At 37.1% G+C, this 10,815-nt stretch overlaps 1 pseudogene; it reads right to left on the bottom strand.

Moving 5' to 3' along the window:
- Window positions 1-731: 731 nt before the first annotated feature.
- Window positions 732-850, bottom strand: LOC125128507 (uncharacterized; annotated as a pseudogene).
- Between the last annotated feature and the right edge of the window lie 9,965 nt (window positions 851-10,815).

The following is a 10,815-nucleotide window of genomic DNA, read 5'->3' as shown; positions in this document are numbered from 1 at the left end:
TTGATGCCCATTTAGAGCAACCTTCATGCCTTTCTTGACTCACTCTTTGTTCTTGCAGTTCAGACTTTCCTTTTCAGGTTATTTTCTTTTTCCTGAGTACAACCCTAGGAAGTTTCTTTAGCGAAAACCCATTGATGATAAGTTCTCAGTTTTTGAATGTGTGAAAATGTCTTTTATTTCACTTTGAATTTTGAAAGACTATTTCCTTGGAAATAAAATTCAAAGTGAATAGCTTTAACACTTTGAGGATATTATTCTATCATCTCTGGCTTCCATTAATGTCAGATTACAATCTGTCATTCCTTTGTACGTGATTTGTCTTTTACTCTGGCTATTTTTAAGATCTTCACCACTTTGTTGTTGGTGTTCTCAGTTTTACTAGAACACGTCCAGGTATAGGCCTCTTTTTACTTATTCTGTTTAGGACTGGTTATAATTCCTCAATCTTTGAATTTATAGCCTTAATTCTGGAAAATCCATTCTCTCTTTGAATATAGTTTCTCTTCTATTATCTCTGTTTTCTTTTTCTAGGACTGCAGTCAGATGCATGTTATAGTTGTTTATTCCTTTTATCTTATAACCCTTTCATGCTGTCCATCTCTTCACCTCTCTGCAGATTTCTGAGTAATTCCTTTAAGTCTTTCTTCCAAGTCAGTAATTTTCTATATCTGTACCTAATCTTCTTTTCAGGTCCTTTTTAAAATTTTTTATTTATTTCTTACATTTTTTAAAGCCTATAGCACCTGATATTCCCAGGCAGTCTCCCATCTAAGTACTAACCAGGCCCAATCCTACTTAGCTTCTGAGATCAGATGAGATCAGGCTCGTTCAGAGTGATACGGCTGTAGACTGTATTTAATCTTCTTTTTTTTTTTGTCTTTTTAGGGCTGTACCCACGGCATATGGAGGTTCCCAAGCTAGGGGTCTCATCGAGCTATAGCCCCTGGCCTACGCCAGAGCCACAGCAACGTGGGATACAAGCCACATCTGTGACCTACACCACAGCTCATGGCAACGCCGGATCCTTAACCCACTGAGCAAGGCCAGGGATAGAACCTACAACCTCATGGTTCCTAGTCGGATTTGTTAACCACTGAGCCACAACAGGAACTCCTATTTAATCTTCTTAACATTTACATTTAGCAATCTATTTCAATTGTATCTTCTTTAAAGAAAAAAATAACTTCATTCCTTTTCAAGTCTGGTTATTTTTTTAATAGTCTCTTTCTCCTTATTCACATTTTTTTTCTTTTTTTTTTTTTTTTTTTTTTTTTGTCTTTTTGCCATTTCTAGGGCCGCTCCCATGGCATATGGAGATTCTCAGGCTAGGGGTCTAATCAGAGCTGTAGCCACCGGCCTACACCACAGCCACAGCAATGGGGGATCCAAGCCGCATCTGTGACCTACACCACAGCTCACGGCAACGCCGGATCCTTAACCCACTGAGCAAGGCCAGGGATCAAACCCACAACCTCATCGTTCCTAGTCAGATTCATTAACCACTGAGCCACGATGGGAACTCCTTTATTCACATTTTTAAATTCTATTTTCATTTCTTTAAAGGTATGAAGCATTCTTTTTATATTCTGCATCTGATATTTTCAATATCTGTTGGTTTGTTCTTACATTTTGTTGGTTTTGCTGACTCTTATTCACAGAGACTGGGTTTCTTGTGTGTTTAGTGAATTGGAGGTGTGCGTGAGTTCATGTTCATTGGAAATTTATCTCTAGGCTGTTATACTCATAATTATAATTTATTATAGCTAAGGATAGAGATTAAAATCATCAAGAGTCTTATTGCTGATCTTAGCTACTTAGTTCCCAGTCCTTTCAGATGTCAAATTGATACCAAATGTCCCAACATAGCCATCATAAAACACATTTTCAATATAAACTATCTGGTGTGGTTTTAAACTCCAGGTAAACAAAGAGAGGCAGGATGTGCCCAATTGGTCAGAAGATAAGCAAGAACACAGAAGGCTCAAACAACATTATAAGCCAACTAAACATAACAGACATCTATAAAACATTCCACTCAACAACAGCAGTACACATATTCACTCAGGTGCACATGAAACATGCTCTAGAATAGAACATATTACAAACATCTCTCATTTTATTGCACTTCACCGATAATGCGTTTTTTACACACAGAAGGCTTGTGGCAACACTATGCTGAGCAAGTCTATCGGCACCATTTTTCCATTAGCATTTGCCCACTATATGTCTCTGTGTCATATTTTGGTAATTCTCACAATATTTCAATTTTTTTCTTTATTTTTATATTTGTAATTGTGATACCTGATCAGTGACTTTGATGTTACTATTGTTACTGCAGATGTGGTAGAAATAGCAAGAGAACAAAAATTAAATATGGAGCCTGAAAATGAGACAGAATTGCTGCAATTTCAAGATAAAACTTTACTAGATGGGGAGTTGCTTCTTATGAATGAACAAAGAAAATGGTTTCTTGAGGTGGAAATTATACCTGGTGTCAATGCTGTGAAGATTACTGAAATGACAACAAAAGGATCAGAATACTATTCAAACTTGCTTGATAAAGCTGTGGTAGCATTTGAGAAGACTGACTCCAGTTTTGAAAGAAGTTCTATCATGGGTAAAATGTTATCAAACAGTACTTTATGCTACAAAGGAATCACCCACGAAAGGAAAAGTCAATCAATATAGCAAACTTCACTGTTCTTATTTTAAGAAATTGCCACAGCCGCCCCAACCTTAAGCAAACACCACCCTCATCAGTCAGCAGCCATCAACACTGAAGCAAGGCCATCCACCAGCAAAAATATTAAAACTTGCTGAAAGCTCAGAGGATGGTTAGCATTTTTTAGCAATAAAGTATTTTTTAATTAAGGTACATTTTTGGGTTTTTTAGGCATACTGCTATTGCATGCTTAATAGATTACAGTGTGGTACGAATATAACTTTTATATGTACTTGGAAACCAAAAAAATTGTGACTCACCTTTTTGTAATACTTGCTTTATTGCTGTCATCTGGAACCAAACCAGCAATATTCTGAGGTATTGCCTGTATGTCATAGAACAAGCCTCAAAAATTTAAAGAGGTTTAAATTATACAACATATATTCTCTGACTACAATGAAATTAAATTAGAAATCAACACATCAGGAAATTCAGGAAACTGACAAATATGTGGAAATTAATTAACATACTCCAAAAAAAACGAATTTAAGAGAAGGAGACATCACAAAGGAAATGAGAAAATATTTTGAGATGAATAAAAATGAAAAAAAAATATGAAAATGTATGAGACACAGCTAAGGCAGTGCTCAGAGGGAAATTTATAGCTGTGAATACCTATGTTTTAAAAGAAGAAAGACTTGGAATTCCCCTTGTGGCACAAAGGGATTGGTGGCCTCTTGGAAGCACTGGGATGCAGGTTCAATCTCTGGCCTGGCACAATGTGTTAAGGATCCTGTGTTGCCACAGCTGCAGCTTAGGTTGCAGTCATGGCTCAGATCTGATCCCTGGCCCACAAGCTTCATGAGCCATGGAACAGCCAAAAAAGGAAATAAAAATTAAAAATAAAAACAAGGAAGATCTCAAATCAACCATCTAACATCTAGGCCTGCAGCTCCACTTTCTATGCCCACAGCTCTGGCTTTGATGGACTGCTGGCCTCTGTGCAACCTTCAGTGGCCCCCCCAGCTTCAAAGTCATTCTTCCTTTTCCTTAATGAATAACATGTTTTCAGTTGAGCAGTGCTATCAGCCTGTTTCCTGCCTGTAGAATTTTGGAAGAATGACAGGCTTCTCTCATTTTGTCCTCTCTCTGTTCCCTTCTGTCCAAGCTGGCAGTATTTTTGCCAGGACGACATTCTCAAAAGTCTTGTGGGCCTCCTGCGTATGTCACAGGAATCCATACCATTAGATAAGAGGGTCTCTACAGATACTTCCTGGATAACCTCACCACTATTCCTAGTTTCTGCTGGGAGGATTGACTAGATCCATGAGTCACACACTTATTCTCTTTACAAAATGTTGCCCAGTCACATCCTTGGCCTTCTCTCCAGAGCATGCTTTTCCAACAATAAATTTCCTAATTTTAACATCCCTTTGCAATCTAGGTAGGCCAAGAACATCTCAAATCATTAAGTGCTGGTTCTACTTTGTTTAACAACTCCTTCCTCAATTTATTTCATTCCTTTCATATTTTACTATTTACAGCAATGAGAAACAAAGCTATACTACATTACTTTGCTGAAATCTCCCCAGTCAAATATCCAAATACATTGCTTATGAGTTCTGTCTTCCACGCAAGAGTAGAACACAATTCAGCCAAGATTTCTGCCATTTTGTAACAAAGACAGCTTTTCCTCTAGTTTCCAAAATATATTCCTCATTTTCTTCTGAGATCTCACCAGAAGCACCTTTAACATTCATATTTCTACAAACATTCTGGTCATGATGATATACATATTCTTTAAGATGAAAAAGCCTTCTCTACCTGATTTTACACGTTTTCTGAACCTCAACAGAATCAATCACCACAATCTATGCCACAGCTGTGGCAGCACCAGATCCTTTAACCCACTGCCCTGGGCCAGGGATGGAACCCCCACCTTCACAGCAACTTGAGCTGCTGCAGTCAGATGCTTAACCCACTGAACCATGGCAGGAACTCCTCAGGCACCTTTAACATTCACTTTTCTTGTCAATCCAGGCCCTTTCTCTCTCTTCTCCTTTCTTTCCCTTCTTTCTTTTTTTTTTTTTTTTTGGCCGTACCCACAGCATGCAGAACTTCTTGGACCAGGGATTGAACCTGTACTGCAGCAGCAACCTGAGCCACAGCCATGACAACGCCAGATCCTTAATCTGCTGCAACACCAGGGAATTCCCAAGCCAAGCCCTTTCTATCATGTCTTTCTTAAAGCTGCCCTTCACTTTCCAGTCCCAAAATGTATATTTGTCTCTTATGGATGCTAAAACAAATTATCACAAACTTGATGGCTCAAAACAATAGACATGCATTTTTTTCACAGCTCTAGAGTCTAGAAGTCTGAAATTAAGGTCTCAGCACCACTGGTTCCTTCTAGAGTCTGAAGGAGAATTCATTCTATGCTTTTCTCCTTTTTTCCTGTGGCTCTGCCTTTTCTCTGACATTCCCTGGCTTGCAAAATGCATTAATCCAATCTCTACCTCCATCATCACATGGTTTTCCCCATGTCCCTGTGTCTTCTTTTACCTATCTCTTATAAGGACACTAATCTAACTTTAGAGTACACCCTAATTCAGGGAAATCTCATCTTGAGATCCTTAGGGACAGCTGCAAGGCCCTTACTCCAAATAAAGTCATATTCCAAGGTACTGGGTAAACAAATCTTTTAGGGGAGCATCATTCAACCCATGACATTGTGAAACTTTGAATCTACTAAAAGCATTACACCATATTCTTTAAATGAGTGAATTTTGTGGTATGTGAATTATATTTCAAAAAATGTTTAAAGGAAAATATAATAAAACTATCTTTTTGAGTTTTTTGGAAACATTGGTAGAATAATAACCATACATAAACATGTAAAATTTATAAAAAAAAAATTTGCTACAAAAAAAAACACTGAGGCCAAAAAGATTTTTAGAGCATATAAAAGAAGAAAGTATCCCATCTTTTTCTAAGAATCTAGGCTAATTTTTATACCAACACAGAATAAGGATAGTAATATATATATATACTAATATATACACACACACACTAATTTTACACAAGACATGGATGCAAATGAGAATGCCATGTGGTCATTTCAACAAATTTTGTAAACATTTAACAAAATTCTACATTTACTGTTGATATTTTAAAATCTCAGGTTAATAAAGGATGTGTACCAGAAATCTGGTAACACAGTAGACCATCTGTTTTAAAGTTAGAGAGAGAGAGAGAGAGACAAAGTGAAAAGAGAGAGAGCGAGGAGGAGGAATCCTACTAGTTGTGTTTTTTCTGGAGAGCTCAAATTAATACACATTTTTTTATTTTTAAGCTATCTGTGCCTTTATATTTCAGATGCATTATTTGAGGCAGCACCCAACTCAGTCTTGGTTTTGTTTTTTTTTAATCCAATTTGGCAATCTCTGTCTTTTAATTGGGGTGTTTAAAATACCTAAATTTAATGTTAATATTGGTTTGGTTGGGATTAGGTTTGTCTTTTTTTTTTTAAGTTCTATTTTATCTTTGTTCCATTTTCTCTCTTTTTCTATCTAGATAGAAATACCCAAAGATAGATAGATAGATAGATAGACAGACAGACAGACAGACAGATATTTAGATCAAGCAAGAGAGACAAAGACAAAGACAGAAATATTTTTTACTTATTTCAGAGAATTAGCTCACATGTACATGGGAGATGGCAAGTCCAGAATCCACAGGGCAAACCAGCACGCTGGAGATTCAGGTAAGAATTAATGTTGCAGCCATGAGTTGGATGTGCATAGGGCAGGCTGCCAGGCTAGAAACTCAGACAGGATTTCTGTTATAGCCTTGGGATAAATTACTTCTTCTCCAGAAAACCTCGATTTTTGCTCTTAAGGTCTTCAACTGATTCGCTGAGGCCCACTCACAATCTGTTTTACTTAAAGTCAAGTGGTTGTAGTTATTAATCACATATACAAAATACCTTCTCATAACACTTGGACAGTGTTTGACCTAGCAACGAACGGCACCATAGCCTAGTGCCATTGATACATAAAATTAAGTATCACTGATAAAATTAATCATCACTGATAAAAACAGATATACCATGCTATAAGTCAAAAGAAACTTGGAATGGTTATATTAAATTAGACAAAGTAGATTTCAAAGCAAAGAATGCTATCATAAATAAGGAAGGATGTTTTCTAATGACAAAGGTGTCAATTTTTTAAGAGGATCTAGAAATCTAAATGTTTACATACCTAATAAGAGAGCTTCAAATTATATCAAGCAAAACCTAAAAGAACTGCAAAGAGAAATTGACGAGTACACAATTATGACCAGATATTTCATTATCCATCTCTCAATAATTGAAAAAATTAGGTAGAAAGAAAATCAGCAAGGATATAGTATTTTTAAACCACACTATCAACCAAATTGATATGATCAACATTTATAGAATATTTTCCTCAAAAGCAGCAAAATAGGAGTTTCCGCTGTGACACAGTGGGTTAATGATCTAGCTTGTCTCTGCGGAGGCTCTGGTTGGATCTCTGACCCATTGCAGTGGGTTAAGGGTCTGGCATTACTGTGGGGTAGGTCGCAGCTGTGGCTCAGATTTGATCATCAGTCCAGGAACTTCCATATGCCCCAGGTGTGGCGCCATATATACATATATATGTATATATATGATTTTCAATTATACACATGATATTTACCAAAAGGAGACCATGTTTGGAGCCATGAGGCAAGTCTCAAACTTGAAATACATTCAAGTCATAAAAAATTATGCCTTGTGACCACAATATATCCAAACAGAAATCAGTAACTGAGTTATCTGAAAAATCTTCAAATATTTGAAAATCACTGATAAATAACCCATAAGTCAAAAACAAAAAGTCAGAAGTAAATAGAAAATATTTTGAACTAAAGGAAAATTAAAACCCAATATATCAGAATTCTGAGTTGCTGCTTACACAGTAATTCGGGGGATATTTATAACATTAGATGTCTATAACAGGAAAAAAGAAAGTTCTCAAATCAATTACCTCAGCTTCCACATAAGAAACTAGAAAAGAGAAAATTAAACAATCAGAAGAAATAAAACAGTAAAAATGAAAGCAAAAATCAAAGAAATAGAAAACAGAACTAAGAGAGAATATCAACAAAACCAAACACTAATTCTTTGAGAAGGTCAATCAAATTGATAAACTTCTAGTTATACTAATCCAGAAAAAAAAAGGGAGAGAGAATACCGGTTATTCATTACAGGAAAGAAATATGTGAAGTCACCACGAATTCTATAGAATTAAAAGGATAAAAAGCAAATATTATGAACAACTTTATGTCAAAAAATAATAGTGGAATGAACACTTTGTTTGTCAGTTTACCAACGTTCACTCAAGGTTAGTTTCATCCCTAGCTGTGAGTGCCTTTTCATCTGGAAAGTTAGCCTGTTTCAAGATACTAACAGCCAGGATATTCTGTCTGTAATTGTGAATTGTCCTTGCTTCACATTAACTAAAAGAGAATGTCTTTGATCACTGGAGTTTATCACTGTTGGATTATTTCTTAAACTTTTTCACCTCATAATGTAAAGCAGCTCATGTCAGAGACCCTTTTTAACATGAAAGGTCTGTGGTTGAGACATTATATATATTTTACTGTTTATATTAAAAATCATCTATACCAAAAAAATAGATAACCTAATAGCCTTATAGCTATTACAGAAATAGAATATGTATTTTAAAACCCACCCACTAAAAATCTCTAGACACAGATGGCTTCACTGTACAGTTTAGGAAGAAATAATGCCAATACCAGTTCTACACACTCTCCCGGAAAATTGAAGGTGAGGAAATATTTCCCACAACTCATTCTATGAGGCTCACCTTACTCTGATACAAAAACCAGACATTACAAGAAAAGAAAATTACACATCAATACCCCTCATAAATATACATGCAAAAATTTTAAACAAAATTTAGCAAATATAACCCAACAATATATAAAAATGATGATGTACCATGACCAAGTGTGCCTTTTTCCAGGAAAGAAATTGACTCAAAAATCTAACAATACAGTTTATCATACTAACAATCTAGACGAGACAAATCATATGACCATCTCAAAAGACTAAGAAGATTTTGACAGAATGCAACACCCACTTCTGTTTAAAAAATAAGAACTCTCAGCAAACTAGGATTAAAAAAGGAAATTTTCTCACCTAATAAAGATCATCTACAAAAAAACCCCTACAGCTAACAGCAAACTTAATGGTGAGAGACTGAATGCATTCTCCCTAAGATCAGAACAAGATGAGAACATCTGTTCTCACTACTTTTATTCAACAGAGGATTGCAGGTTCTAGCCAGTGAAACCAGGCAAGAAAAAGAAATGAAAGGTAGGAAAGGTGTTCTTCAGCTTCCTAGGTCTCTAGAGAGGATCACAGCCAGTCCCTAGTGCCTGCTAAATTAGAAGACTGGCCCACTGATGGCAGCTTTTAAAGTATGTAGATAACCCCTTTCAGGCAAAGACTGGGAGATGAGTGATTGCGCCTGGTCCCTCCATGCTGAGCCCTGATGGAACAGCCATAGTGACTGCTTGCCTGTTCCCAAGAATTGTGTCTTTGTTTGCTGTAGTCTTGGGGGTCTCAGAGACCAGGCCTTATTGGCTTTTAGAGATAAAGTGTTTGGGGAGCTCATTCCTCTGGCGGGAGTCTTAAAATGTGAGAGCTAGATGTAGGGTTCAAATCATTTGCTCCTCAGGGAGAAGGCAGAAGTTGGGTTTCCCTCCCAATTATGTGGCACTGTGTTGGGGTGGGGTTTATAGCAAGAGTATGCCTCTGCCTTTCCTACCCATTTTGATGTGGGTATCTCCTCATTTGTCAGCTGTATGAGAGTCCTGCAGCTAGTGTCTGGACCTCTTTCAGAGGGAACTGCTCACGTGTATCTGTATAGTTGGTGTGTCTGTGGGAGAGGGAAGATGAGGACACTTCTATGTCACCATGTTGGTCGACTCTCTCCACAATCTGCTGCATATTATTTTTAATGGTCTATACAGTCTATCCTCTCTTTCCTCCCTCGTTTCCCCTACTTCCACTCCCTCTCACAAACTCTTCCCTAGCCTTGCTGGCCTCTTTGCTGTTCCTCAAACATTCCAGACATGATCCTGCCTCAGGACCTTTGTAATAATAGTTGTTCCTTCCACTATGAATGATCAAATCTTACCTTCTTACAAAACCGAATCTAGACACCATAGTTAATACGGCAAACCCCACACTATCAACCCCACCATTTCCAATTCCCCCTTTCCTGCTCTACTTTTTTTTTTTGTCCTTACCACTCATCCATCATCTTCTAACATACTGTATAATTAACCTATATGTTAAGCTGACTTTTTATTTTCTCTTCTCCCCACTGGGATATATGTTCCATGGGGATAAAAATCCTTGCAAATCTTTGTTTTATGACTGCTATATTACCAGTGCCTAGAACAGTGCCTGGCACATAACAGGCACTCAATAAATAATTCTTGGAGTTCCAGTCATGGCTCAGCAGTTAACAAACCCAACTAGGATCCATGAGGACACAGGTTCGATCCCTGACCCTGCTCACTGGGTTAAGGATCCAGCATTGCAGTGAGCTGTGGTGTAGGTCACCGATGCAGCTCGGATCACACATTGCTATAGCTGTGGCATAGGCTGGTGGTTACGGCTGGCTCCGATGGATCCCTAGCCTGGGAACCTCCATGTGCTGCAGGTGTGGCCCTAAAAAGACAAAAAGTCAAAAAATAAAATAAAATAAAATATTCTTGAATAAACTTTTCCACTTAATTTACAACTTTATTTTAATCCTACCTCTCAAGTCCATGATTTGTTCAAATAATATTTTTGATGGGTTTGCAACATTAAGCACTGTTCTAAAAATACTAGAAAAACCTCATAAAACTAAATGTAGAACTACCATATGACCCAGCAATCCTACTCCTGGGCATATCTCTGGACAAAACTTTCATTCAAAAAGATAAATGCATGGCTACGTTCACTGGAGCACTATTCACAATAGCCAACACATGCAAACAACCTAAATATCCACTGACAGATGAATGGATTAAGATGAGGTATATATATACAAGGAATACTACTCAGCCAT

This window comes from Phacochoerus africanus, chromosome 5 (genome assembly GCF_016906955.1).
Source record: "Phacochoerus africanus isolate WHEZ1 chromosome 5, ROS_Pafr_v1, whole genome shotgun sequence".
In the NCBI taxonomy this organism is placed as follows: Eukaryota; Metazoa; Chordata; class Mammalia; order Artiodactyla; family Suidae; genus Phacochoerus; species Phacochoerus africanus.
The sequence above is the reverse complement of the archived record's forward strand: the minus strand, read 5'-3'. Positions and strand labels throughout refer to the sequence as shown.